General features: G+C 39.4%; 51 non-coding genes and 2 pseudogenes across 51 annotated transcripts; all 53 read left to right on the top strand.

Moving 5' to 3' along the window:
• The first annotated feature begins 315 nt into the window (after positions 1–315).
• On the top strand, positions 316–434 carry LOC146031598 (5S ribosomal RNA). The gene has a single exon (XR_014457061.1). It is a non-coding gene; the product is annotated as a 5S ribosomal RNA (ribosomal RNA).
• A 345-nt stretch (positions 435–779) lies between these two features.
• LOC146031767 (5S ribosomal RNA) lies at positions 780–898 on the top strand. Its single transcript, XR_014457224.1, has one exon. It is a non-coding gene; the product is annotated as a 5S ribosomal RNA (ribosomal RNA).
• A 345-nt stretch (positions 899–1243) lies between these two features.
• LOC146030529 (5S ribosomal RNA) lies at positions 1244–1362 on the top strand. The gene has a single exon (XR_014456019.1). It is a non-coding gene; the product is annotated as a 5S ribosomal RNA (ribosomal RNA).
• Positions 1363–1707: 345 nt separating this feature from the next.
• Positions 1708–1826, top strand: LOC146032157 (5S ribosomal RNA). The gene has a single exon (XR_014457601.1). It is a non-coding gene; the product is annotated as a 5S ribosomal RNA (ribosomal RNA).
• Positions 1827–2172: 346 nt separating this feature from the next.
• Positions 2173–2291, top strand: LOC146034139 (5S ribosomal RNA). Its single transcript, XR_014459545.1, has one exon. It is a non-coding gene; the product is annotated as a 5S ribosomal RNA (ribosomal RNA).
• A 341-nt stretch (positions 2292–2632) lies between these two features.
• Positions 2633–2751, top strand: LOC146030451 (5S ribosomal RNA). The gene has a single exon (XR_014455945.1). It is a non-coding gene; the product is annotated as a 5S ribosomal RNA (ribosomal RNA).
• Positions 2752–3096: 345 nt separating this feature from the next.
• On the top strand, positions 3097–3215 carry LOC146031586 (5S ribosomal RNA). Its single transcript, XR_014457049.1, has one exon. It is a non-coding gene; the product is annotated as a 5S ribosomal RNA (ribosomal RNA).
• A 345-nt stretch (positions 3216–3560) lies between these two features.
• LOC146034137 (5S ribosomal RNA) lies at positions 3561–3679 on the top strand. The gene has a single exon (XR_014459543.1). It is a non-coding gene; the product is annotated as a 5S ribosomal RNA (ribosomal RNA).
• A 341-nt stretch (positions 3680–4020) lies between these two features.
• Positions 4021–4139, top strand: LOC146031871 (5S ribosomal RNA). The gene has a single exon (XR_014457324.1). It is a non-coding gene; the product is annotated as a 5S ribosomal RNA (ribosomal RNA).
• Positions 4140–4484: 345 nt separating this feature from the next.
• On the top strand, positions 4485–4603 carry LOC146031574 (5S ribosomal RNA). Its single transcript, XR_014457038.1, has one exon. It is a non-coding gene; the product is annotated as a 5S ribosomal RNA (ribosomal RNA).
• Positions 4604–4948: 345 nt separating this feature from the next.
• LOC146032957 (5S ribosomal RNA) lies at positions 4949–5067 on the top strand. Its single transcript, XR_014458367.1, has one exon. It is a non-coding gene; the product is annotated as a 5S ribosomal RNA (ribosomal RNA).
• Positions 5068–5410: 343 nt separating this feature from the next.
• LOC146034850 (5S ribosomal RNA) lies at positions 5411–5529 on the top strand. Its single transcript, XR_014460254.1, has one exon. It is a non-coding gene; the product is annotated as a 5S ribosomal RNA (ribosomal RNA).
• A 344-nt stretch (positions 5530–5873) lies between these two features.
• On the top strand, positions 5874–5992 carry LOC146030450 (5S ribosomal RNA). Its single transcript, XR_014455944.1, has one exon. It is a non-coding gene; the product is annotated as a 5S ribosomal RNA (ribosomal RNA).
• A 344-nt stretch (positions 5993–6336) lies between these two features.
• On the top strand, positions 6337–6455 carry LOC146031516 (5S ribosomal RNA). The gene has a single exon (XR_014456981.1). It is a non-coding gene; the product is annotated as a 5S ribosomal RNA (ribosomal RNA).
• Positions 6456–6800: 345 nt separating this feature from the next.
• On the top strand, positions 6801–6919 carry LOC146032608 (5S ribosomal RNA). The gene has a single exon (XR_014458035.1). It is a non-coding gene; the product is annotated as a 5S ribosomal RNA (ribosomal RNA).
• Positions 6920–7262: 343 nt separating this feature from the next.
• Positions 7263–7381, top strand: LOC146031325 (5S ribosomal RNA). The gene has a single exon (XR_014456793.1). It is a non-coding gene; the product is annotated as a 5S ribosomal RNA (ribosomal RNA).
• A 345-nt stretch (positions 7382–7726) lies between these two features.
• Positions 7727–7845, top strand: LOC146031562 (5S ribosomal RNA). The gene has a single exon (XR_014457026.1). It is a non-coding gene; the product is annotated as a 5S ribosomal RNA (ribosomal RNA).
• Positions 7846–8190: 345 nt separating this feature from the next.
• Positions 8191–8309, top strand: LOC146033901 (5S ribosomal RNA). The gene has a single exon (XR_014459310.1). It is a non-coding gene; the product is annotated as a 5S ribosomal RNA (ribosomal RNA).
• Positions 8310–8652: 343 nt separating this feature from the next.
• Positions 8653–8771, top strand: LOC146034086 (5S ribosomal RNA). Its single transcript, XR_014459492.1, has one exon. It is a non-coding gene; the product is annotated as a 5S ribosomal RNA (ribosomal RNA).
• A 344-nt stretch (positions 8772–9115) lies between these two features.
• Positions 9116–9234, top strand: LOC146035043 (5S ribosomal RNA). Its single transcript, XR_014460446.1, has one exon. It is a non-coding gene; the product is annotated as a 5S ribosomal RNA (ribosomal RNA).
• Positions 9235–9578: 344 nt separating this feature from the next.
• On the top strand, positions 9579–9697 carry LOC146030446 (5S ribosomal RNA). Its single transcript, XR_014455940.1, has one exon. It is a non-coding gene; the product is annotated as a 5S ribosomal RNA (ribosomal RNA).
• A 345-nt stretch (positions 9698–10042) lies between these two features.
• On the top strand, positions 10043–10161 carry LOC146035111 (5S ribosomal RNA). Its single transcript, XR_014460515.1, has one exon. It is a non-coding gene; the product is annotated as a 5S ribosomal RNA (ribosomal RNA).
• Positions 10162–10506: 345 nt separating this feature from the next.
• On the top strand, positions 10507–10625 carry LOC146032477 (5S ribosomal RNA). Its single transcript, XR_014457909.1, has one exon. It is a non-coding gene; the product is annotated as a 5S ribosomal RNA (ribosomal RNA).
• Positions 10626–10970: 345 nt separating this feature from the next.
• Positions 10971–11089, top strand: LOC146028013 (5S ribosomal RNA; annotated as a pseudogene).
• Positions 11090–11434: 345 nt separating this feature from the next.
• Positions 11435–11552, top strand: LOC146028062 (5S ribosomal RNA; annotated as a pseudogene).
• Positions 11553–11894: 342 nt separating this feature from the next.
• LOC146031780 (5S ribosomal RNA) lies at positions 11895–12013 on the top strand. The gene has a single exon (XR_014457236.1). It is a non-coding gene; the product is annotated as a 5S ribosomal RNA (ribosomal RNA).
• A 342-nt stretch (positions 12014–12355) lies between these two features.
• On the top strand, positions 12356–12474 carry LOC146032465 (5S ribosomal RNA). The gene has a single exon (XR_014457898.1). It is a non-coding gene; the product is annotated as a 5S ribosomal RNA (ribosomal RNA).
• Positions 12475–12818: 344 nt separating this feature from the next.
• On the top strand, positions 12819–12937 carry LOC146032218 (5S ribosomal RNA). The gene has a single exon (XR_014457662.1). It is a non-coding gene; the product is annotated as a 5S ribosomal RNA (ribosomal RNA).
• Positions 12938–13279: 342 nt separating this feature from the next.
• LOC146032112 (5S ribosomal RNA) lies at positions 13280–13398 on the top strand. Its single transcript, XR_014457555.1, has one exon. It is a non-coding gene; the product is annotated as a 5S ribosomal RNA (ribosomal RNA).
• A 345-nt stretch (positions 13399–13743) lies between these two features.
• LOC146032216 (5S ribosomal RNA) lies at positions 13744–13862 on the top strand. Its single transcript, XR_014457660.1, has one exon. It is a non-coding gene; the product is annotated as a 5S ribosomal RNA (ribosomal RNA).
• A 342-nt stretch (positions 13863–14204) lies between these two features.
• On the top strand, positions 14205–14323 carry LOC146031129 (5S ribosomal RNA). The gene has a single exon (XR_014456603.1). It is a non-coding gene; the product is annotated as a 5S ribosomal RNA (ribosomal RNA).
• Positions 14324–14669: 346 nt separating this feature from the next.
• Positions 14670–14788, top strand: LOC146031427 (5S ribosomal RNA). The gene has a single exon (XR_014456894.1). It is a non-coding gene; the product is annotated as a 5S ribosomal RNA (ribosomal RNA).
• A 345-nt stretch (positions 14789–15133) lies between these two features.
• Positions 15134–15252, top strand: LOC146032253 (5S ribosomal RNA). Its single transcript, XR_014457697.1, has one exon. It is a non-coding gene; the product is annotated as a 5S ribosomal RNA (ribosomal RNA).
• A 342-nt stretch (positions 15253–15594) lies between these two features.
• LOC146034556 (5S ribosomal RNA) lies at positions 15595–15712 on the top strand. The gene has a single exon (XR_014459960.1). It is a non-coding gene; the product is annotated as a 5S ribosomal RNA (ribosomal RNA).
• A 342-nt stretch (positions 15713–16054) lies between these two features.
• LOC146031354 (5S ribosomal RNA) lies at positions 16055–16173 on the top strand. Its single transcript, XR_014456822.1, has one exon. It is a non-coding gene; the product is annotated as a 5S ribosomal RNA (ribosomal RNA).
• A 342-nt stretch (positions 16174–16515) lies between these two features.
• LOC146030305 (5S ribosomal RNA) lies at positions 16516–16634 on the top strand. The gene has a single exon (XR_014455803.1). It is a non-coding gene; the product is annotated as a 5S ribosomal RNA (ribosomal RNA).
• Positions 16635–16979: 345 nt separating this feature from the next.
• On the top strand, positions 16980–17098 carry LOC146032215 (5S ribosomal RNA). The gene has a single exon (XR_014457658.1). It is a non-coding gene; the product is annotated as a 5S ribosomal RNA (ribosomal RNA).
• Positions 17099–17440: 342 nt separating this feature from the next.
• On the top strand, positions 17441–17559 carry LOC146032111 (5S ribosomal RNA). Its single transcript, XR_014457554.1, has one exon. It is a non-coding gene; the product is annotated as a 5S ribosomal RNA (ribosomal RNA).
• Positions 17560–17904: 345 nt separating this feature from the next.
• Positions 17905–18023, top strand: LOC146032214 (5S ribosomal RNA). Its single transcript, XR_014457657.1, has one exon. It is a non-coding gene; the product is annotated as a 5S ribosomal RNA (ribosomal RNA).
• A 342-nt stretch (positions 18024–18365) lies between these two features.
• LOC146031128 (5S ribosomal RNA) lies at positions 18366–18484 on the top strand. Its single transcript, XR_014456602.1, has one exon. It is a non-coding gene; the product is annotated as a 5S ribosomal RNA (ribosomal RNA).
• Positions 18485–18830: 346 nt separating this feature from the next.
• Positions 18831–18949, top strand: LOC146031426 (5S ribosomal RNA). Its single transcript, XR_014456893.1, has one exon. It is a non-coding gene; the product is annotated as a 5S ribosomal RNA (ribosomal RNA).
• A 345-nt stretch (positions 18950–19294) lies between these two features.
• LOC146032213 (5S ribosomal RNA) lies at positions 19295–19413 on the top strand. The gene has a single exon (XR_014457656.1). It is a non-coding gene; the product is annotated as a 5S ribosomal RNA (ribosomal RNA).
• A 342-nt stretch (positions 19414–19755) lies between these two features.
• LOC146032110 (5S ribosomal RNA) lies at positions 19756–19874 on the top strand. Its single transcript, XR_014457553.1, has one exon. It is a non-coding gene; the product is annotated as a 5S ribosomal RNA (ribosomal RNA).
• A 345-nt stretch (positions 19875–20219) lies between these two features.
• On the top strand, positions 20220–20338 carry LOC146032212 (5S ribosomal RNA). Its single transcript, XR_014457655.1, has one exon. It is a non-coding gene; the product is annotated as a 5S ribosomal RNA (ribosomal RNA).
• Positions 20339–20680: 342 nt separating this feature from the next.
• Positions 20681–20799, top strand: LOC146031127 (5S ribosomal RNA). Its single transcript, XR_014456601.1, has one exon. It is a non-coding gene; the product is annotated as a 5S ribosomal RNA (ribosomal RNA).
• A 346-nt stretch (positions 20800–21145) lies between these two features.
• On the top strand, positions 21146–21264 carry LOC146033510 (5S ribosomal RNA). Its single transcript, XR_014458918.1, has one exon. It is a non-coding gene; the product is annotated as a 5S ribosomal RNA (ribosomal RNA).
• Positions 21265–21609: 345 nt separating this feature from the next.
• LOC146033475 (5S ribosomal RNA) lies at positions 21610–21728 on the top strand. Its single transcript, XR_014458883.1, has one exon. It is a non-coding gene; the product is annotated as a 5S ribosomal RNA (ribosomal RNA).
• Positions 21729–22071: 343 nt separating this feature from the next.
• Positions 22072–22190, top strand: LOC146035003 (5S ribosomal RNA). Its single transcript, XR_014460407.1, has one exon. It is a non-coding gene; the product is annotated as a 5S ribosomal RNA (ribosomal RNA).
• Positions 22191–22536: 346 nt separating this feature from the next.
• Positions 22537–22655, top strand: LOC146031711 (5S ribosomal RNA). The gene has a single exon (XR_014457170.1). It is a non-coding gene; the product is annotated as a 5S ribosomal RNA (ribosomal RNA).
• A 342-nt stretch (positions 22656–22997) lies between these two features.
• LOC146030808 (5S ribosomal RNA) lies at positions 22998–23116 on the top strand. Its single transcript, XR_014456292.1, has one exon. It is a non-coding gene; the product is annotated as a 5S ribosomal RNA (ribosomal RNA).
• A 345-nt stretch (positions 23117–23461) lies between these two features.
• On the top strand, positions 23462–23580 carry LOC146032243 (5S ribosomal RNA). The gene has a single exon (XR_014457687.1). It is a non-coding gene; the product is annotated as a 5S ribosomal RNA (ribosomal RNA).
• Positions 23581–23925: 345 nt separating this feature from the next.
• LOC146033306 (5S ribosomal RNA) lies at positions 23926–24044 on the top strand. The gene has a single exon (XR_014458716.1). It is a non-coding gene; the product is annotated as a 5S ribosomal RNA (ribosomal RNA).
• A 344-nt stretch (positions 24045–24388) lies between these two features.
• Positions 24389–24507, top strand: LOC146033436 (5S ribosomal RNA). Its single transcript, XR_014458846.1, has one exon. It is a non-coding gene; the product is annotated as a 5S ribosomal RNA (ribosomal RNA).
• Positions 24508–24679: the final 172 nt, after the last annotated feature.

Raw genomic sequence — 24679 nt, 5'->3', positions numbered from 1 at the left:
CTCTAGCTATTTAAATTGGAAACTTTTTCTTTTTATTGCCGATACAGACATTTGGGAGAGGTCAAACAGACACAATAGCCATCACCTAAAGACTTACCACACTTTTTCGGCCCAATTCCAACTGCTTTTGGCAGCTAAACAGTGTTGAGCCTCTTTAGTAGAATAATTTGAGACCACCTGCTTATATCATGTCCTGTAGGTCTTTTTACATTACCAATACATGATTTTTTTCAGTAAGCCAAAACAGTTAGGAAACTTTTTTATTAGCTTACCTGGTTATAGAAGTAGAAGAGGGCAAAAAAGTGCTTGTATTTCACCTACAGCCATACCACATTGGATGCGCCCAATCTCGTCTGATCTTGGAAGCTAAGCAGTGTTGGGCCTGGTTAGTACTTGGGTGGGAGACCACATGGGAACACCAGGTGCTGTAGGTTTTTCCCATTACTGGCAAATTGTTTTTATTCTCTAGCTTTTTAAATTGGAAACTTTTTTCTCTTTATTGCCAGTACAGGCATTTGGAAGAGGTCAAACAGACAATATAGCCATCACCTAAAAACTTACCACACTGTTTAGGCCCAATTTCAACTGCTTTTGGCAGCTAAACATTGTTGAGCCTCTTTAGTAGTTTAATTTGAGACCACCTGCTAATATCATGTCCTGTAGGTCTTTTTACATTACCAACACATGATTTTTTTCAGTAAGCCAATACAATTAGGAAACTTTTTTATTAGCTTACCTGGTTATAGAAGTAGAAGAGGGCAAAATAGTGCAGATATCTCACCTACAGCCATACCACATTGGATACGCCCAATCTCGTCTGATCTTGGAAGCTAAGCAATGTTGGGCCTGGTTAGTACTTGGGTGGTAGACCACATGGGAACACCAGGTGCTGTAGGCTTTTTCCCATTACTGGCAAATTGTTTTTATTCTCTAGCTATTTAAATTGGAAACTTTTTCTTTTTATTGCCGACACAGACATTTGGGAGAGGTCAAACAGACACAATAGGCATCACCTAAAGACTTACCACACTGTTTCGGCCCAATTCCAACTGCTTTTGGCAGCTAAACAGTGTTGAGCCTCTTTAGTAGTTTAATTTGAGACCACCTGCTTATATCATGTCCTGTAGGTCTTTTTACATTACCAACACATGATTTTATTCAGTAAGCCAAAACAGTTAGGAAACTTTTTTATTAGCTTACCTGGTTATAGAAGTAGAAGAGGGCAAAAAAGTGCTTGTATTTCACCTACAGCCATACCACATTGGATACGCCCAATCTCATCTGATCTTGGAAGCTAAGCAGTGTTGGGCCTGGTTAGTACTTGGGTGGGAGACCACATGGGAACACCAGGTGCTGTAGGTTTTTCCCATTACTGGCAAATTGTTTTTATTCTCTAGCTTTTTAAATTGGAAACTTTTTTCTCTTTATTGCCAGTACAGACATTTGGAAGAGGTCAAACAGACACAATAGCCATCACCTAAAAACTTACCACACTGTTTAGGCCCAATTCCAACTGCTTTTGGCAGCTAAACAGTGTTGAGCCTCTTTAGTAGTTTAATTTGAGACCATCTGCTTATAAAATTTCCTGTAGGTTTTTTTACATTACCAACACATGATTTTTTTCAGTAAGCCAAAACAGTTAGGACACTTTTTTATTAGCTTACCTGGTTATAGAAGTAGAAGAGGGCAAAAAAGTGCCTGTATCTCACCTACAGCCATACCACATTGGATACGCCCAATCTCATCTGATCTTGGAAGCTAAGCAGTGTTGGGCCTGGTTAGTACTTCGGTGGGAGACCACATGGGAACACCAGGTGCTGTAGGTTTTTCCCATTACTGGCAAATTGTTTTTATTCTCTAGCTTTTTAAATTGGAAACTTTTTTTCTCTTTATTGCCAGTACAGACATTTTGAAGAGGTCAAACAGACACAATAGCCATCACCTAAAAACTTACCACACTGTTTAGGCCCAATTCCAACTGCTTTTGGCAGGTAAACATTGTTGAGCCTCATTAGTAGTTTAATTTGAGACCACCTGCTAATATCATGTCCTGTACGTCTTTTTACATTACCAACACATGATTTTTTTCAGTAAGCCAAAACAGTTAGGAAACTTTTTTATTAACTTACCTGGTTATAGAAGTAGAAGAGGGCAAAAAAGTGCCTGTATCTCAACTACAGCAATACCACATTAGATACGCCCAATCTCGTCTGATCTTGGAAGCTAAGCAGTGTTGGGCCTGGTTAGTACTTGGGTGGGAGACCACATGGGAACACCAGGTGCTGTAGGTTTTTTCTTATTACTGGCAAATTGTTTTTATTCTCTAGCTATTTAAATTGGAAACTTTTTTTTTATTGCCAGTACAGACATTTGGAAGAGGTCAAACAGACACAATAGCCATCACCTAAAAACTTACCACACTGTTTAGGCCCAATTCCAACTGCTTTTGGCAGCTAAACATTGTTGAGCCTCTAGTAGTTTAATTTGAGACCACCTGCTAATATCATGTCCTGTAGGTCTTTTTACATTACCAACACATGATTTTTTTCAGTAAGCCAATACAGTTAGGAAACTTTTTTATTAGCTTACCTGGTTATAGAAGTAGAAGAGGACAAAATAATGCCTGTATCTCACCTACAGCCATACCACATTGGATACGCCCAATCTCGTCTGATCTTGGAAGCTAAGCAATGTTGGGCCTGGTTAGTACTTGGGTGGGAGACCACATGGGAACACCAGGTGCTGTAGGCTTTTTCCCATTACTGGCAAATTGTTTTTATTCTCTAGCTATTTAAATTGGAAACTTTTTCTTTTTATTGCCGATACAGACATTTGGGAGAGGTCAAACAGACACAATAGCCATCACCTAAAGACTTACCACACTTTTTCGGCCCAATTCCAACTGCTTTTGGCAGCTAAACAGTGTTGAGCCTCTTTAGTAGAATAATTTGAGACCACCTGCTTATATCATGTCCTGTAGGTCTTTTTACATTACCAATACATGATTTTTTTCAGTAAGCCAAAACAGTTAGGAAACTTTTTTATTAGCTTACCTGGTTATAGAAGTAGAAGAGGGCAAAAAAGTGCTTGTATTTCACCTACAGCCATACCACATTGGATGCGCCCAATCTCGTCTGATCTTGGAAGCTAAGCAGTGTTGGGCCTGGTTAGTACTTGGGTGGGAGACCACATGGGAACACCAGGTGCTGTAGGTTTTTCCCATTACTGGCAAATTGTTTTTATTCTCTAGCTTTTTAAATTGGAAACTTTTTTCTCTTTATTGCCAGTACAGACATTTGGAAGAGGTCAAACAGACACAATAGCCATCACCTAAAAACTTACCACACTGTTTAGGCCCAATTCCAACTGCTTTTGGCAGGTAAACATTGTTGAGCCTCATTAGTAGTTTAATTTGAGACCACCTGCTAATATCATGTCCTGTACGTCTTTTTACATTACCAACACATGATTTTTTTCAGTAAGCCAAAACAGTTAGGAAACTTTTTTATTAACTTACCTGGTTATAGAAGTAGAAGAGGGCAAAAAAGTGCCTGTATCTCAACTACAGCAATACCACATTAGATACGCCCAATCTCGTCTGATCTTGGAAGCTAAGCAGTGTTGGGCCTGGTTAGTACTTGGGTGGGAGACCACATGGGAACACCAGGTGCTGTAGGTTTTTTCTTATTACTGGCAAATTGTTTTTATTCTCTAGCTATTTAAATTGGAAACTTTTTTTTTATTGCCAGTACAGACATTTGGAAGAGGTCAAACAGACACAATAGCCATCACCTAAAAACTTACCACACTGTTTAGGCCCAATTCCAACTGCTTTTGGCAGCTAAACATTGTTGAGCCTCTAGTAGTTTAATTTGAGACCACCTGCTAATATCATGTCCTGTAGGTCTTTTTACATTACCAACACATGATTTTTTTCAGTAAGCCAATACAGTTAGGAAACTTTTTTATTAGCTTACCTGGTTATAGAAGTAGAAGAGGGCAAAATAGTGCCTGTATCTCACCTACAGCCATACCACATTGGATACGCCCAATCTCATCTGATCTTGGAAGCTAAGCAATGTTGGGCCTGGTTAGTACTTGGGTGGGAGACCACATGGGAACACCAGGTGCTGTAGGCTTTTTCCCATTACTGGCAAATTGTTTTTATTCTCTAGCTATTTAAATTGGAAACTTTTTCTTTTTATTGCCGATACAGACATTTGGGAGAGGTCAAACAGACACAATAGCCATCACCTAAAGACTTACCACACTTTTTCGGCCCAATTCCAACTGCTTTTGGCAGCTAAACAGTGTTGAGCCTCTTTAGTAGAATAATTTGAGACCACCTGCTTATATCATGTCCTGTAGGTCTTTTTACATTACCAATACATGATTTTTTTCAGTAAGCCAAAACAGTTAGGAAACTTTTTTATTAGCTTACCTGGTTATAGAAGTAGAAGAGGGCAAAAAAGTGCTTGTATTTCACCTACAGCCATACCACATTGGATGCGCCCAATCTCGTCTGATCTTGGAAGCTAAGCAGTGTTGGGCCTGGTTAGTACTTGGGTGGGAGACCACATGGGAACACCAGGTGCTGTAGGTTTTTCCCATTACTGGCAATTTGTTTTTATTCTCTAGCTTTTTAAATTGGAAACTTTTTTCTCTTTATTGCCAGTACAGACATTTGGAAGAGGTCAAACAGACACAATAGCCATCACCTAAAAACTTACCACACTGTTTAGGCCCAATTCCAACTGCTTTTGGCAGCTAAACATTGTTGAGCCTCTTTAGTAGTTTAATTTGAGACCACCTGCTAATATCATGTCCTGTAGGTCTTTTTACATTACCAACACATGATTTTTTTCAGTAAGCCAAAAAAGTTAGGAAACTTTTTTATTAACTTACCTGGTTATAGAAGTAGAAGAGGGCAAAAAAGTGCCTGTATCTCACCTACAGCAATACCACATTAGATACGCCCAATCTCGTCTGATCTTGGAAGCTAAGCAGTGTTGGGCCTGGTTAGTACTTGGGTGGGAGACCACATGGGAACACCAGGTGCTGTAGGTTTTTTCTTATTACTGGCAAATTGTTTTTATTCTCTAGCTATTTAAATTGGAAACTTTTTTTTTATTGCCAGTACAGACATTTGGAAGAGGTCAAACAGACACAATAGCCATCACCTAAAAACTTACCACACTGTTTAGGCCCAATTCCAACTGCTTTTGGCAGCTAAACAGTGTTGAGCCTCTTTAGTAGTTTAATTTGAGACCACCTGCTTATATCATGTCCTGTAGGTCTTTTTACATTACCAACACATGATTTTTTTCAGTAAGCCAAAACAGTTAGGAAACTTTTTTATTAACTTACCTGGTTATAGAAGTAGAAGAGGGCAAAAAAGTGCCTGTATCTCACCTACAGCAATACCACATTAGATATGCCCAATTTCGTCTGATCTTGGAAGCTAAGCAGTGTTGGGCCTGGTTAGTACTTGGGTGGGAGACCACATGGGAACACCAGGTGCTGTAGGTTTTTTCTTATTACTGGCAAATTTTTTTTATTCTCTAGCTATTTAAATTGGAAACTTTTTTTTTTATTGCCAGTACAGACATTTGGAAGAGGTCAAACAGACACAATAGCCATCACCTAAAAACTTACCACACTGTTTAGGCCCAATTCCAACTGCTTTTGGCAGCTAAACATTGTTGAGCCTCTTTAGTAGTTTAATTTGAGACCACCTGCTAATATCATGTCCTGTAGGTCTTTTTACATTACCAACACATGATTTTTTTCAGTAAGCCAATACAGTTAGGAAACTTTTTTATTAGCTTACCTGGTTATAGAAGTAGAAGAGGGCAAAATAGTGCCTGTATCTCACCTACAGCCATACCACATTGGATACGCCCAATCTCGTCTGATCTTGGAAGCTAAGCAATGTTGGGCCTGGTTAGTACTTGGGTGGGAGACCACATGGGAACACCAGGTGCTGTAGGCTTTTTCCCATTACTGGCAAATTGTTTTTATTCTCTAGCTATTTAAATTGGAAACTTTTTCTTTTTATTGCCGATACAGACATTTGGGAGAGGTCAAACAGACACAATAGCCATCACCTAAAGACTTACCACACTTTTTCGGCCAATTCCAACTGCTTTTGGCAGCTAAACAGTGTTGAGCCTCTTTAGTAGATTAATTTGAGACCACCTGCTTATATCATGTCCTGTAGGTCTTTTTACATTACCAACACATGATTTTTTTCAGTAAGCCAAAACAGTTAGGAAACTTTTTTATTAGCTTACCTGGTTATAGAAGTAGAAGAGGGCAAAAAAGTGCTTATATTTCACCTACAGCCATACCACATTGGATACGCCCAATCTCGTCTGATCTTGGAAGTTAAGCAGTTTTGGGCCTGGTTAGTACTTGGGTGGGAGACCACATGGGAACACCAGGTGCTGTAGGTTTTTCCCATTACTGGCAAATTGTTTTTATTCTCTAGCTTTTTAAATTGGAAACTTTTTTCTCTTTATTGCCAGTACAGACATTTGGAAGAGGTCAAACAGACACAATAGCCATCACCTAAAAACTTACCACACTGTTTAGGCCCGATTCCAACTGCTTTTGGCAGCTAAACAATGTTGAGCCTCTTTAGTAGTTTAATTTGAGACCACCTGCTAATATCATGTCCTGTAGGTCTTTTTACATTACCAACACATGATTTTTTTCAGTAAGCCAATACAGTTAGGAAACTTTTTTATTAGCTTACCTGGTTATAGAAGTAGAAGAGGGCAAAATAGTGCTTGTATCTCACCTACAGCCATACCACATTGGATCCGCCCAATCTCGTCTGATCTTGGAAGCTAAGCAATGTTGGGCCTGGTTAGTAATTGGGTGGGAGACCACATGGGAACACCAGGTGCTGTAGGTTTTTCCCATTACTGGCAATTTGTTTTTATTCTCTAGCTTTTTAAATTGGAAACTTTTTTCTCTTTATTGCCAGTACAGACATTTGGAAGAGGTCAAACAGACACAATAGCCATCACCTAAAAACTTACCACACTGTTTAGGCCCAATTCCAACTGCTTTTGGCAGCTAAACATTGTTGAGCCTCTAGTAGTTTAATTTGAGACCACCTGCTAATATCATGTCCTGTATGTCTTTTTACATTACCAACACATGATTTTTCTCAGTAAGCCAATACAGTTAGGAAACTTTTTTATTAGCTTACCTGGTTATAGAAGTAGAAGAGGGCAAAATAGTGCCTGTATCTCACCTACAGCCATACCACATTGGATATGCCCAATCTCGTCTGATCTTGGAAGCTAAGCAATGTTGGGCCTGGTTAGTACTTGGGTGGGAGACCACATGGGAACACCAGGTGCTGTAGGCTTTTCCCCATTACTGGCAAATTGTTTTTATTCTCTAGCTATTTAAATTGGAAACTTTTTCTTTTTATTGCCGATACAGACATTTGGGAGAGGTCAAACAGACACAATAGCCATCACCTAAAGACTTACCACACTTTTTCGGCCCAATTCCAACTGCTTTTGGCAGCTAAACAGTGTTGAGCCTCTTTAGTAGATTAATTTGAGACCACCTGCTTATATCATGTCCTGTAGGTCTTTTTACATTACCAACACATGATTTTTTTCAGTAAGCCAAAACAGTTAGGAAACTTTTTTATTAGCTTACCTGGTTATAGAAGTAGAAGAGGGCAAAAAAGTGGTTGTATTTCACCTACAGCCATACCACATTGGATGCGCCCAATCTCGTCTGATCTTGGAAGCTAAGCAGTGTTGGGCCTGGTTAGTACTTGGGTGGGAGACCACATGGGAACACCAGGTGCTGTAGGTTTTTCCCATTACTGGCAATTTGTTTTTATTCTCTAGCTTTTTAAATTGGAAACTTTTTTCTCTTTATTGCCAGTACAGACATTTGGAAGAGGTCAAACAGACACAATAGCCATCACCTAAAAACTTACCACACTGTTTAGGCCCAATTCCAACTGCTTTTGGCAGCTAAACATTGTTGAGCCTCTTTAGTAGTTTAATTTGAGACCACCTGCTAATATCATGTCCTGTAGGTCTTTTTACATTACCAACACATGATTTTTTTCAGTAAGCCAAAACAGTTAGGAAACTTTTTTATTAACTTACCTGGTTATAGAAGTAGAAGAGGGCAAAAAAGTGCCTGTATCTCACCTACAGCAATACCACATTAGATACGCCCAATCTCGTCTGATCTTGGAAGCTAAGCAGTGTTGGGCCTGGTTAGTACTTGGGTGGGAGACCACATGGGAACACCAGGTGCTGTAGTTTTTTTCTTATTACTGGCAAATTGTTTTTATTCTCTAGCTATTTAAATTGGAAACTTTTTTTTTATTGCCAGTACAGACATTTGGAAGAGGTCAAACAGACACAATAGCCATCACCTAAAAACTTACCACACTGTTTAGGCCCAATTCCAACTGCTTTTGGCAGCTAAACAGTGTTCAGCCTCTTTAGTAGTTTAATTTGAGACCACCTGCTTATATCATGTCCTGTAGGTCTTTTTACATTACCAACACATGATTTTTTTCAGTAAGCCAAAACAGTTAGGAAACTTTTTTATTAACTTACCTGGTTATAGAAGTAGAAGAGGGCAAAAAAGTGCCTGTATCTCACCTACAGCAATACCACATTAGATACGCCCAATTTCGTCTGATCTTGGAAGCTAAGCAGTGTTGGGCCTGGTTAGTACTTGGGTGGGAGACCACATGGGAACACCAGGTGCTGTAGGTTTTTTCTTATTACTGGCAAATTTTTTTTATTCTCTAGCTATTTAAATTGGAAACTTTTTTTTTTATTGCCAGTACAGACATTTGGAAGAGGTCAAACAGACACAATAGCCATCACCTAAAAACTTACCACACTGTTTAGGCCCAATTCCAACTGCTTTTGGCAGCTAAACATTGTTGAGCCTCTTTAGTAGTTTAATTTGAGACCACCTGCTAATATCATGTCCTGTAGGTCTTTTTACATTACCAACACATGATTTTTTTCAGTAAGCCAATACAGTTAGGAAACTTTTTTATTAGCTTACCTGGTTATAGAAGTAGAAGAGGGCAAAATAGTGCCTGTATCTCACCTACAGCCATACCACATTGGATACGCCCAATCTCGTCTGATCTTGGAAGCTAAGCAATGTTGGGCCTGTTTAGTACTTGGGTGGGAGACCACATGGGAACACCAGGTGCTAAAGGCTTTTTCCCATTACTGGCAAATTGTTTTTATTCTCTAGCTATTTAAATTGGAAACTTTTTCTTTTTATTGCCGATACAGACATTTGGGAGAGGTCAAACAGACACAATAGCCATCACCTAAAGTCTTACCACACTTTTTCGGCCAATTCCAACTGCTTTTGGCAGCTAAACAGTGTTGAGCCTCTTTAGTAGATTAATTTGAGACCACCTGCTTATATCATGTCCTGTAGGTCTTTTTACATTACCAACACATGATTTTTTTCAGTAAGCCAAAACAGTTAGGAAACTTTTTTATTAGCTTACCTGGTTATAGAAGTAGAAGAGGGCAAAAAAGTGCTTATATTTCACCTACAGCCATACCACATTGGATACGCCCAATCTCGTCTGATCTTGGAAGTTAAGCAGTGTTGGGCCTGGTTAGTACTTGGGTGGGAGACCACATGGGAACACCAGGTGCTGTAGGTTTTTCCCATTACTGGCAAATTGTTTTTATTCTCTAGCTTTTTAAATTGGAAACTTTTTTCTCTTTATTGCCAGTACAGACATTTGGAAGAGGTCAAACAGACACAATAGCCATCACCTAAAAACTTACCACACTGTTTAGGCCCGATTCCAACTGCTTTTGGCAGCTAAACAATGTTGAGCCTCTTTAGTAGTTTAATTTGAGACCACCTGCTAATATCATGTCCTGTAGGTCTTTTTACATTACCAACACATGATTTTTCTCAGTAAGCCAATACAGTTAGGAAACTTTTTTATTAGCTTACCTGGTTACAGAAGTAGAAGAGGGCAAAATAGTGCCTGTATCTCACCTACATCCATACCACATTGGATATGCCCAATCGCATCTGTTCTTGGAAGCTAAGCAATGTTGGGCCTGGTTAGTACTTGGGTGGGAGACCACATGGGAACACCAGGTGCTGTAGGCTTTTCCCCATTACTGGCAAATTGTTTTTATTCTCTAGCTATTTAAATTGGAAACTTTTTCTTTTTATTGCCGATACAGACATTTGGGAGAGGTCAAACAGACACAATAGCCATCACCTAAAGACTTACCACACTTTTTCGGCCCAATTCCAACTGCTTTTGGCAGCTAAACAGTGTTGAGCCTCTTTAGTAGATTAATTTGAGACCACCTGCTTATATCATGTCCTGTAGGTCTTTTTACATTACCAACACATGATTTTTTTCAGTAAGCCAAAACAGTTAGGACACTTTTTTATTAGCTTACCTGGTTATAGAAGTAGAAGAGGGCAAAAAAGTGCCTGTATCTCACCTACAGCCATACCACATTGGATACGCCCAATCTCGTCTGATCTTGGAAGCTAAGCAGTGTTGGGCCTGGTTAGTACTTGGGTGGGAGACCACATGGGAACACCAGGTGCTGTAGGTTTTTCCCATTACTGGCAAATTGTTTTTATTCTCTAGCATTTTAAATTGGAAACTTTTTTCTCTTTATTGCCAGTACAGACATTTGGAAGAGGTCAAACAGAAACAATAGCCATCACCTAAAAACTTACCACACTGTTTAGGCCCAATTCCAACTGCTTTTGGCAGCTAAACAGTGTTGAGCCTCTTTAGTAGTTTAATTTGAGACCACCTGCTAATATCATGTCCTGTAGGTCTTTTTACATTACCAACACATGATTTTTTTCAGTAAGCCAATATAGTTAGGAAACTTTTTTATTAGCTTACCTGGTTATAGAAGTAGAAGAGGGCAAAAAAGTGCTTGTGTTTCATCTACAGCCATACCACATTGGATACGCCCAATCTCGCCTGATCTTGGAAGCTAAGCAGTGTTGTTCCTGGTTAGTACTTGGGTGGGAGACCACATGGGAACACCTGGTGCTGTAGGTTTTTCCCATTACTGGCAAATTGTTTTTATTCTCTAGCATTTTAAATTGGAAACTTTTTTCTCTTTATTGCCAGTACAGACATTTGGAAGAGGTCAAACAGACACAATAGCCATCACCTAAAAACTTATCACACTGTTTAGGCCCAATTCCAACTGCTTTTGGCAGCTAAACAGTGTTTAGCCTCTTTAGTAGTTTAATTTGAGACCACCTGCTAATATCATGTCCTGTAGGTCTTTTTACATTACTAACACATGATTTTTTTCAGTAAGCCAATACAGTTAGGAAACTTTTTTATTAGCTTACCTGGTTATAGAAGTAGAAGAGGGCAAAAAAGTGCTTGTATTTCATCTACAGCCATACCACATTGGATACGCCCAATCTCGTCTGATCTTGGAAGCTAAGCAGTGTTGTGCTTGGTTAGTACTTGGTGGGAGACCACATGGGAACACCTGGTGCTGTAGAATTTTTTCCATTACTGGCAAATTGTTTTTATTCTCTAGCTATTTAAATTGGAAACTTTTTGTTATTGCCAGTACAGACATTTGGAAGAGGTCAAACAGACACAATAGCCATCACCTAAAAACTTACCACACTGTTTAGGCCCAATTCCAACTGCTTTTGGCAGCTAAACAGTGTTGAGCCTCTTTAGTAGTTTAATTTGAGACCACCTGCTAATATCATGTCCTGTAGGTCTTTTTACATTACCAACACATGATTTTTTTCAGTAAGCCAATACAGTTAGGAAACTTTTTTATTAACTTACCTGGTTATAGAAGTAGAAGAGGGCAAAAAAGTGCCTGTATCTCACCTACAGCCATACCACATTAGATGCGCCCAATCTCGTCTGATCTTGGAAGCTAAGCAGTGTTGGGCCTGATTAGTACTTGGGTGGGAGACCACATGGGAACACCAGGTGCTGTAGGTTTTTTCTTATTACTGGCAAATTGTTTTTATTCTCTAGCTATTTAAATTGGAAACTTTTTTTTATTGCCAGTACAGACATTTGGAGGAGGTCAAACAGACACAATAGCCATCACCTAAACACTTACCACACTGTTTAGGCCCAATTCCAACTGCTTTTGGCAGCTAAACAGTGTTGAGCCTCTTTAGTAGTTTAATTTGAGACCACCTGCTTATATCATGTCCTGTAGGTCTTTTTACATTACCAACACATGATTTTTTTCAGTAAGCCAAAACAGTTAGGAAACTTTTTTATTAGCTTACCTGGTTATAGAAGTAGAAGAGGGCAAAAAAGTGCCTGTATCTCACCTACAGCCATACCACATTGGATACGCCCAATCTCGTCTGATCTTGGAAGCTAAGCAGTGTTGGGCCTGGTTAGTACTTGGGTGGGAGACCACATGGGAACACCAGGTGCTGTAGGTTTTCCCATTACTGGCAAATTGTTTTTATTCTCTAGCTTTTTAAATTGGAAACTTTTTTCTCTTTATTGCCAGTACAGACATTTGGAAGAGGTCAAACAGACACAATAGCCATCACCTAAAAACTTACCACACTGTTTAGGCCCAATTCCAACTGCTTTTGGCAGCTAAACATTGTTGAGCCTCTTTAGTAGTTTAATTTGAGACCACCTGCTAATATCATGTCCTGTAGGTCTTTTTACATTACCAACACATGATTTTTTTCAGTAAGCCAATACAGTTAGGAAACTTTTTTATTAGCTTACCTGGTTATAGAAGTAGAAGAGGACAAAATAGTGCCTGTATTTCACCTACAGCCATACCACATTAGATACGCCCAATCTCGTCTGATCTTGGAAGCTAAGCAGTGTTGGGCCTGGTTAGTACTTCGGTGGGAGACCACATGGGAACACCAGGTGCTGTAGGTTTTTTCTTATTACTGGCAAATTGTTTTTATTCTCTAGCTATTTAAATTGGAAACTTTTTTTTATTGCCAGTACAGACATTTGGAAGAGGTCAAACAGACACAATAGCCATCACCTAAAAACTTACCACACTGTTTAGGCCCAATTCCAACTGCTTTTGGCAGCTAAACAGTGTTGAGCCTCTTTAGTAGTTTAATTTGAGACCACCTGCTAATATCATGTCCTGTAGGTCTTTTTACATTACCAACACATGATTTTTTTCAGTAAGCCAAAACAGTTAGGAAACTTTTTTATTAGCTTACCTGGTTATAGAAGTAGAAGAGGGCAAAAAAGTGCCTGTGTTTCACCTACAGCCATACCACATTTGATACGCCCAATCTCGTCTGATCTTGGAAGCTAAGCAGTGTTGGGCCTGTTTAGTACTTGGGTGGGAGACCACATGGGAACACCAGGTGCTGTAGGTTTTTCGCATTACTGGCAAATTGTGTTTATTCTCTAGCTTTTTAAATTGGAAACTTTTTTCTCTTTATTGCCAGTACAGACATTTGGAAGAGGTCAAACAGACACAATAGCCATCACCTAAAAACTTACCACACTGTTTAGGCCCAATTCCAACTGCTTTTGGCAGCTAAACCTTGTTGAGCCTCTTTAGTAGTTTTATTTGAGACCACCTGCTAATATCATGTCCTGTAGGTCTTTTTACATTACCAACACATGATTTTTTTCAGTAAGCCAATACAGTTAGGAAACTTTTTTATTAGCTTACCTGGTTATAGAAGTAGAAGAGGACAAAATAGTGCCTGTATTTCACCTACAGCCATACCACATTAGATACGCCCAATCTCGTCTGATCTTGGAAGCTAAGCAGTGTTGGGCCTGGTTAGTACTTCGGTGGGAGACCACATGGGAACACCAGGTGCTGTAGGTTTTTTCTTATTACTGGCAAATTGTTTTTATTCTCTAGCTATTTAAATTGGAAACTTTTTTTTATTGCCAGTACAGACATTTGGAAGAGGTCAAACAGACACAATAGCCATCACCTAAAAACTTACCACACTGTTTAGGCCCAATTCCAACTGCTTTTGGCAGCTAAACAGTGTTGAGCCTCTTTAGTAGTTTAATTTGAGACCAGCTGCTTATATCATGTCCTGTAGGTCTTTTTACATTACCAACACATGATTTTTTTCAGTAAGCCAAAACAGTTAGGAAACTTTTTTATTAGCTTACCTGGTTATAGAAGTAGAAGAGGGCAAAAAAGTGCCTGTGTTTCACCTACAGCCATACCACATTGGATACGCCCAATCTCGTCTGATCTTGGAAGCTAAGCAGTGTTGGGCCTGTTTAGTACTTGGGTGGGAGACCACATGGGAACACCAGGTGCTGTAGGTTTTTCGCATTACTGGCAAATTGTGTTTATTCTCTATCTTTTTAAATTGGAAACTTTTTTCTCTTTATTGCCAGTACAGACATTTGGAAGAGGTCAAACAGACACAATAGCCATCACCTAAAAACTTACCACACTGTTTAGGCCCAATTCCAACTGCTTTTGGCAGCTAAACCTTGTTGAGCCTCTTTAGTAGTTTTATTTGAGACCACCTGCTAATATCATGTCCTGTAGGTCTTTTTACATTACCAACACATGATTTTTTTTCAGTAAGCCAATACAGTTAGGAAACTTTTTTATTAGCTTACCTGGTTATAGAAGTAGAAGAGGGCAAAATAGTGCCTGTATCTCACCTACAGCCATACCACATTGGATACGCCCAATCTCGTCTGATCTTGGAAGCTAAGCAGTGTTGGGCCTGGTTAGTACTTGGGTGGGAGACCACATGGGAACACCAGGTGCTGTAGGGTTTTCCCATTACTGGCAAATTGTTTTTATTCTCTAGCTTTTTAAATTGGAAACTTTTTTCTCTTTGTTGCCAGTACAGACATTTGGAAGAGGTCAAACAGACACAATAGCCATCACCTAAAAACTTACCACACTGTTTAGGCCCAATTCCAACTGCTTCTGGCAGCTAAACATTGTTGATCCTCTTTAGTAGTTTAATTTGAGACCACCTGCTAATATCATGTCCTGTAGGTCTTTTTACATTACCAACACATGATTTTTTTCAGTAAGCCAATACAGTTAGGAAACTTTTTTATTAGCTTACCTGGTTATAGAAGTAGAAGAGGGCAAAAAAGTGCTTGTATTTCACCTACAGCCATACCACATTGGATACGCCCAATCTCGTCTGATCTTGGAAGATAAGCAATGTTGGGCCTGGTTTGTACTTGGGTGGGAGACCACATGGGAACACCTGGTGCTGTAGGATTTTTTCCATTACTGGCAAATTGTTTATATTCTCTAGCTATTCAAATTGGAAACTTTTTTTTATTGCCAGTACAGACATTTAGAAGAGGTCAAACAGACACAATAGCCATCACCTAAAAACTTACCACACTGTTTAGGCCCAATTCCAACTGCTTTTGGCAGCTAAACATTGTTGAGCCTCTTTAGTAGTTTAATTTGAGACCACCTGCTTATATCAAGTCCTGTAGGTTTTTTTACATTACCAACACATGATTTTTTTCAGTAAGCCAAAACAGTTAGGACACTTTTTTATTAGCTTACCTGGTTATAGAAGTAGAAGAGGGCAAAAAAGTGCTTGTATTTCACCTACAGCCATACCACATTGGATACGCCCAATCTCGTCTGATCTTGGAAGCTAAGCAGTGTTGGGCCTGGTTAGTACTTGGTGGGAGACCACATGGGAACACCTGGTGCTGTAGAATTTTTTCCATTACTGGCAAATTGTTTTTATTCTCTAGCTATTTAAATTGGAAACTTTTTGTTATTGCCAGTACAGACATTTGGAAGAGGTCAAACAGACACAATAGCCATCACCTAAAAACTTACCACACTGTTTAGGCCCAATTCCAACTGCTTTTGGCAGCTAAACAGTGTTGAGCCTCTTTAGTAGTTTAATTTGAGACCACCTGCTAATATCATGTCCTGTAGGTCTTTTTACATTACCAACACATGATTTTTTTCAGTAAGCCAATACAGTTAGGAAACTTTTTTATTAACTTACCTGGTTATAGAAGTAGAAGAGGGCAAAAAAGTGCCTGAATCTCACCTACAGCCATACCACATTAGATGCGCCCAATCTCGTCTGATCTTGGAAGCTAAGCAGTGTTGGGCCTGGTTAGTACTTGGGTGGGAGACCACATGGGAACACCAGGTGCTGTAGGTTTTTTCTTATTACTGGCAAATTGTTTTTATTCTCTAGCTATTTAAATTGGAAACTTTTTTTTATTGCCAGTACAGACATTTGGAGGAGGTCAAACAGACACAATAGCCATCACCTAAACACTTACCACACTGTTTAGGCCCAATTCCAACTGCTTTTGGCAGCTAAACAGTGTTGAGCCTCTTTAGTAGTTTAATTTGAGACCACCTGCTTATATCATGTCCTGTAGGTCTTTTTACATTACCAACACATGATTTTTTTCAGTAAGCCAAAACAGTTAGGAAACTTTTTTATTAGCTTACCTGGTTATAGAAGTAGAAGAGGGCAAAAAAGTGCCTGTATCTCACCTACAGCCATACCACATTGGATACGCCCAATCTCGTCTGATCTTGGAAGCTAAGCAGTGTTGGGCCTGGTTAGTACTTGGGTGGGAGACCACTTGGGAACACCAGGTGCTGTAGGTTTTTCCCATTACTGGCAAATTGTTTTTATTCTCTAGCTTTTTAAATTGGAAACTTTTTTCTCTTTATTGCCAGTACAGACATTTGGAAGAGGTCAAACAGACACAATAGCCATCACCTAAAAACTTACCACACTGTTTAGGCCCAATTCCAACTGCTTTTGGCAGCTAAACATTGTTGAGCCTCTTTAGTAGTTTAATTTGAGACCACCTGCTAATATCATGTCCTGTAGGTCTTTTTACATTACCAACACATGATTTTTTTCAGTAAGCCAATACAGTTAGGAAACTTTTTTATTAGCTTACCTGGTTATAGAAGTAGAAGAGGACAAAATAGTGCCTGTATTTCACCTACAGCCATACCACATTAGATACGCCCAATCTCGTCTGATCTTGGAAGCTAAGCAGTGTTGGGCCTGGTTAGTACTTCGGTGGGAGACCACATGGGAACACCAGGTGCTGTAGGTTTTTTCTTATTACTGGCAAATTGTTTTTATTCTCTAGCTATTTAAATTGGAAACTTTTTTTTATTGCCAGTACAGACATTTGGAAGAGGTCAAACAGACACAATAGCCATCACCTAAAAACTTACCACACTGTTTAGGCCCAATTCCAACTGCTTTTGGCAGCTAAACAGTGTTGAGCCTCTTTAGTAGTTTAATTTGAGACCACCTGCTAATATCATGTCCTGTAGGTCTTTTTACATTACCAACACATGATTTTTTTCAGTAAGCCAAAACAGTTAGGAAACTTTTTTATTAGCTTACCTGGTTATAGAAGTAGAAGAGGGCAAAAAAGTGCCTGTGTTTCACCTACAGCCATACCACATTTGATACGCCCAATCTCGTCTGATCTTGGAAGCTAAGCAGTGTTGGGCCTGTTTAGTACTTGGGTGGGAGACCACATGGGAACACCAGGTGCTGTAGGTTTTTCGCATTACTGGCAAATTGTGTTTATTCTCTAGCTTTTTAAATTGGAAACTTTTTTCTCTTTATTGCCAGTACAGACATTTGGAAGAGGTCAAACAGACACAATAGCCATCACCTAAAAACTTACCACACTGTTTAGGCCCAATTCCAACTGCTTTTGGCAGCTAAACCTTGTTGAGCCTCTTTAGTAGTTTTATTTGAGACCACCTGCTAATATCATGTCCTGTAGGTCTTTTTACATTACCAACACATGATTTTTTTCAGTAAGCCAATACAGTTAGGAAACTTTTTTATTAGCTTACCTGGTTATAGAAGTAGAAGAGGACAAAATAGTGCCTGTATTTCACCTACAGCCATACCACATTAGATACGCCCAATCTCGTCTGATCTTGGAAGCTAAGCAGTGTTGGGCCTGGTTAGTACTTCGGTGGGAGACCACATGGGAACACCAGGTGCTGTAGGTTTTTTCTTATTACTGGCAAATTGTTTTTATTCTCTAGCTATTTAAATTGGAAACTTTTTTTTATTGCCAGTACAGACATTTGGAAGAGGTCAAACAGACACAATAGCCATCACCTAAAAACTTACCACACTGTTTAGGCCCAATTCCAACTGCTTTTGGCAGCTAAACAGTGTTGAGCCTCTTTAGTAGTTTAATTTGAGACCAGCTGCTTATATCATGTCCTGTAGGTCTTTTTACATTACCAACACATGATTTTTTTCAGTAAGCCAAAACAGTTAGGAAACTTTTTTATTAGCTTACCTGGTTATAGAAGTAGAAGAGGGCAAAAAAGTGCCTGTGTTTCACCTACAGCCATACCACATTGGATACGCCCAATCTCGTCTGATCTTGGAAGCTAAGCAGTGTTGGGCCTGTTTAGTACTTGGGTGGGAGACCACATGGGAACACCAGGTGCTGTAGGTTTTTCGCATTACTGGCAAATTGTGTTTATTCTCTAGCTTTTTAAATTGGAAACTTTTTTCTCTTTATTGCCAGTACAGACATTTGGAAGAGGTCAAACAGACACAATAGCCATCACCTAAAAACTTACCACACTGTTTAGGCCCAATTCCAACTGCTTTTGGCAGCTAAACCTTGTTGAGCCTCTTTAGTAGTTTTATTTGAGACCACCTGCTAATATCATGTCCTGTAGGTCTTTTTACATTACCAACACATGATTTTTTTTCAGTAAGCCAATACAGTTAGGAAACTTTTTTATTAGCTTACCTGGTTATAGAAGTAGAAGAGGGCAAAATAGTGCCTGTATCTCACCTACAGCCATACCACATTGGATACGCCCAATCTCGTCTGATCTTGGAAGCTAAGCAGTGTTGGGCCTGGTTAGTACTTGGGTGGGAGACCACATGGGAACACCAGGTGCTGTAGGGTTTTCCCATTACTGGCAAATTGTTTTTATTCTCTAGCTTTTTAAATTGGAAACTTTTTTCTCTTTGTTGCCAGTACAGACATTTGGAAGAGGTCAAACAGACACAATAGCCATCACCTAAAAACTTACCACACTGTTTAGGCCCAATTCCAACTGCTTCTGGCAGCTAAACATTGTTGAGCCTCTTTAGTAGTTTAATTTGAGACCACCTGCTAATATCATGTCCTGTAGGTCTTTTTACATTACCAACACATGATTTTTTTCAGTAAGCCAATACAGTTAGGAAACTTTTTTATTAGCTTACCTGGTTATAGAAGTAGAAGAGGACAAAATAGTGCCTGTATTTCACCTACAGCCATACCACATTAGATACGCCCAATCTCGTCTGATCTTGGAAGCTAAGCAGTGTTGGGCCTGGTTAGTACTTCGGTGGGAGACCACATGGGAACACCAGGTGCTGTAGGTTTTTTCTTATTACTGGCAAATTGTTTTTATTCTCTAGCTATTTAAATTGGAAACTTTTTTTTATTGCCAGTACAGACATTTGGAAGAGGTCAAACAGACACAATAGCCATCACCTAAAAACTTACCACACTGTTTAGGCCCAATTCCAACTGCTTTTGGCAGCTAAACAGTGTTGAGCCTCTTTAGTAGTTTAATTTGAGACCACCTGCTAATATCATGTCCTGTAGGTCTTTTTACATTACCAACACATGATTTTTTTCAGTAAGCCAAAACAGTTAGGAAACTTTTTTATTAGCTTACCTGGTTATAGAAGTAGAAGAGGGCAAAAAAGTGCCTGTGTTTCACCTACAGCCATACCACATTTGATACGCCCAATCTCGTCTGATCTTGGAAGCTAAGCAGTGTTGGGCCTGTTTAGTACTTGGGTGGGAGACCACATGGGAACACCAGGTGCTGTAGGTTTTTCGCATTACTGGCAAATTGTGTTTATTCTCTAGCTTTTTAAATTGGAAACTTTTTTCTCTTTATTGCCAGTACAGACATTTGGAAGAGGTCAAACAGACACAATAGCCATCACCTAAAAACTTACCACACTGTTTAGGCCCAATTCCAACTGCTTTTGGCAGCTAAACCTTGTTGAGCCTCTTTAGTAGTTTTATTTGAGACCACCTGCTAATATCATGTCCTGTAGGTCTTTTTACATTACCAACACATGATTTTTTTCAGTAAGCCAATACAGTTAGGAAACTTTTTTATTAGCTTACCTGGTTATAGAAGTAGAAGAGGACAAAATAGTGCCTGTATTTCACCTACAGCCATACCACATTAGATACGCCCAATCTCGTCTGATCTTGGAAGCTAAGCAGTGTTGGGCCTGGTTAGTACTTCGGTGGGAGACCACATGGGAACACCAGGTGCTGTAGGTTTTTTCTTATTACTGGCAAATTGTTTTTATTCTCTAGCTATTTAAATTGGAAACTTTTTTTTATTGCCAGTACAGACATTTGGAAGAGGTCAAACAGACACAATAGCCATCACCTAAAAACTTACCACACTGTTTAGGCCCAATTCCAACTGCTTTTGGCAGCTAAACAGTGTTGAGCCTCTTTAGTAGTTTAATTTGAGACCAGCTGCTTATATCATGTCCTGTAGGTCTTTTTACATTACCAACACATGATTTTTTTCAGTAAGCCAAAACAGTTAGGAAACTTTTTTATTAGCTTACCTGGTTATAGAAGTAGAAGAGGGCAAAAAAGTGCCTGTGTTTCACCTACAGCCATACCACATTGGATACGCCCAATCTCGTCTGATCTTGGAAGCTAAGCAGTGTTGGGCCTGTTTAGTACTTGGGTGGGAGACCACATGGGAACACCAGGTGCTGTAGGTTTTTCGCATTACTGGCAAATTGTGTTTATTCTCTAGCTTTTTAAATTGGAAACTTTTTTCTCTTTATTGCCAGTACAGACATTTGGAAGAGGTCAAACAGACACAATAGCCATCACCTAAAAACTTACCACACTGTTTAGGCCCAATTCCAACTGCTTTTGGCAGCTAAACCTTGTTGAGCCTCTTTAGTAGTTTTATTTGAGACCACCTGCTAATATCATGTCCTGTAGGTCTTTTTACATTACCAACACATGATTTTTTTTCAGTAAGCCAATACAGTTAGGAAACTTTTTTATTAGCTTACCTGGTTATAGAAGTAGAAGAGGGCAAAATAGTGCCTGTATCTCACCTACAGCCATACCACATTGGATACGCCCAATCTCGTCTGATATTGGAAGCTAAGCAGTGTTGGGCCTGGTTAGTACTTGGGTGGGAGACCACATGGGAACACCAGGTGCTGTAGGGTTTTCCCATTACTGGCAAATTGTTTTTATTCTCTAGCTTTTTAAATTGGAAACTTTTTTCTCTTTGTTGCCAGTACAGACATTTGGAAGAGGTCAAACAGACACAATAGCCATCACCTAAAAACTTACCACACTGTTTAGGCCCAATTCCAACTGCTTCTGGCAGCTAAACATTGTTGAGCCTCTTTAGTAGTTTAATTTGAGACCACCTGCTAATATCATGTCCTGTAGGTCTTTTTACATTACCAACACATGATTTTTTTCAGTAAGCCAATACAGTTAGGAAACTTTTTTATTAGCTTACCTGGTTATAGAAGTAGAAGAGGGCAAAAAAGTGCCCGTAACTTGCCTATAGCCATACCACATTAGATACGCCCAATCTCGTCTGATCTTGGAAGCTAAGCAGTGTTGGGCCTGGATAGTACTTGGGTGGGAGACCACATGGGAACACCAGGTGCTGTAGGTTTTTTCTTATTACTGGCAAATTGTTTTTATTTTCTAGCTATTTAAATTGGAAAAAAACTTTTATTGCCAGTACAGACATTTGGAAGAGGTCAAACAGACACAATAGCCATCACATAAAAACTTACCACACTGTTTAGGCCCAATTCCAACTGTTTTTGGCAGCTAAACATTGTTGAGCCTCTTTTGTAGTTTAATTTGAGACCACCTGCTAATATCATGTCCTGTAGGTCTTTTTACATTACCAACACATGATTTTTTTTCAGTAAGCCAATACAGTTAGGAAACTTTTTTATTAGCTTACCTGGTTATAGAAGTAGAAGAGGGCAAAATAGTGCCTGTATCTCAGCTGCAGCCATACCACATTGGATACGCCCAATCTCGTCTGATCTTGGAAGCTAAGCAAAGTTGGGCTTGGTTAGTACTTGGGTGGGAGACCACATGGGAACACCAGGTGCTGTAGGCTTTTTCCCATTACTGGCAAATTGTTTTTATTCTCTAGCTTTTTAAATTGGAAACTTTTTTCTCTTTATTGCCAGTACAGACATTTGAAAGAGGTCAAACAGACACAATAGCCATCACCTAAAAACTTACCACACTGTTTAGGCCCAATTCCAACTGCTTTTGGCAGCTAAACAGTGTTGAGCCTCTTTAGTAGTTTAATTTGAGACTACCTGCTTATATCATGTCCTGTAGGTCTTTTTACATTACCAACACATGATTTTTTTCAGTAAGCCAATACAGTTAGGAAACTTTTTTATTAGCTTACCTGGTTATAGAAGTAGAAGAGGACAAAATAGTGCCGGTATCTCACCTACAGCCATACCACATTAGATACGCCCAATCTCGTCTGATCTTGGAAGCTAAGCAGTGTTGGGCCTGGTTAGTACTTGGGTGGGAGACCACATGGGAACACCAGGTGCTGTAGGTTTTTTCTTATTACTGGCAAATTGTTTTTATTCTCTAGCTATTTAAATTGGAAACTTTTTTTTATTGCCAGTACAGACATTTGGAAGAGGTCAAACAGACACAATAGCCATCACCTAAAAACTTACCACACTGTTTAGGCCCAATTCCAACTGCTTTTGGCAGCTAAACAGTGTTGAGCCTCTTTAGTAGTTTAATTTGAGACCACCTGCTTATATCATGTCCTGTAGGTCTTTTTACATTACCAACACATGATTTTTTTCAGTAAGCCAAAACAGTTAGGAAACTTTTTTATTAGCTTACCTGGTTATAGAAGTAGAAGAGGGCAAAAAAGTGCCTGTATCTCACCTACAGCCATACCACGTTGGATACGCCCAATCTCGTCTGATCTTGGAAGCTAAGCAGTGTTGGGCCTGGTTAGTACTTGGGTGGGAGACCACATGGGAACACCAGGTGCTGTAGGTTTTTCCCATTACTGGCAAATTGTTTTTATTCTCTAGCTTTTTAAATTGGAAACTTTTTTCTCTTTATTGCCAGTACAGACATTTGGAAGAGGTAAAACAGACACAATAGCCATCACCTAAAAACTTACCACACTGTTTAGGCCCAATTCCAGCTGCTTTTGGCAGCTAAACATTGTTGAGCCTCTTTAGTAGTTTTATTTGAGACCACCTGCTAATATCATGTCCTGTAGGTCTTTTTACATTACCAACACATGATTTTTTTCAGTAAGCCAATACAGTTAGGAAACTTTTTTATTAGCTTACCTGGTTATAGAAGTAGAAGAGGGCAAAATAGTGCCTGTATCTCTCCTACAGCCATACCACATTGGATACGCCCAATCTCGTCTGATCTTGGAAGCTAAGCAATGTTGGGCCTGGTAAGTACTTGGGTGGGAGACCACATTGGAACACCAGGTGCTGTAGGCTTTTCCCCATTACTGGCAAATTGTTTTTATTCTCTAGTTATTTAAATTGGAAACTTTTTCTTTTTATTGCCGATACAGACATTTGGGAGAGGTCAAACAGACACAATAGCCATCACCTAAAGACTTACCACACTTTTTCGGCCCAATTCCAACTGCTTTTGGCAGCTAAACAGTGTTGAGCCTCTTTAGTAGATTAATTTAAGACCACCTGCTTATATCATGTCCTGTAGGTCTTTTTACATTACCAACACATGATTCTTTTCAGTAAGCCAAAACAGTTAGGAAACTTTTTTATTAGCTTACCTGGTTATAGAAGTAGAAGAGGGCAAAAAAGTGCTTGTATTTCACCTACAGCCATACCACATTGGATACGCCCAATCTCGTCTGATCTTGGAAGCTAAGCAGTGTTGGGCCTGGTTAGTACTTGGGTGGGAGACCACATGGGAACACCAGGTGCTGCAGGGTTTCCTCATTACTGCCAAATTGTTTTTATTCTCTAGCTTTTTAAATTGGAAACTTTGTTCTCTTTATTGCCAGTACAGACATTTGGAAGAGGTCAAAAAGACACAATAGCCATCACCTAAAAAATTACCACACTGTTTAGGCCCAATTCCAACTGCTTTTGGCAGCTAAACAGTGTTGAGCCTCTTTAGTAGTTTAATTTGAGACCACCTGCTAATATCATGTCCTGTAGGTCTTTTTACATTACCAACACATGATTTTTTCAGTAAGCCAATACAGTTAGGAAACTTTTTTATTAGCTTACCTGGTTATAGAAGTAGAAGAGGGCAAAAAAGTGTTTGTATTTTATCTACAGCCATACCACATTGGATACGCCCAATCTCGTCTGATCTTGGAAGCTAAGCAGTGTTGTGCCTGGTTAGTACTTGGGTGGGAGACCACATGGGAACACCAGGTGCTGTAGGTTTTTCCCATTACTGGCAAATTGTTTTTATTCTCTAGCTATTTAAATTGGAACCTTTTTTTATTGCCAGTACAGACATTTGGGAGAGGTCAAACAGACACAATAGCCATCACCTAAAAACTTACCACACTGTTTAGGCCCAATTCCAACTGCTTTTGGCAGCTAAACATTGTTG

Source organism: Crinia signifera, chromosome 8, assembly GCF_055691185.1.
Source record: "Crinia signifera chromosome 8, ASM5569118v1, whole genome shotgun sequence".
Lineage (NCBI taxonomy): Eukaryota > Metazoa > Chordata > Amphibia > Anura > Myobatrachidae > Crinia > Crinia signifera.
This window is presented reverse-complemented; position numbering and strand designations above follow the sequence as displayed.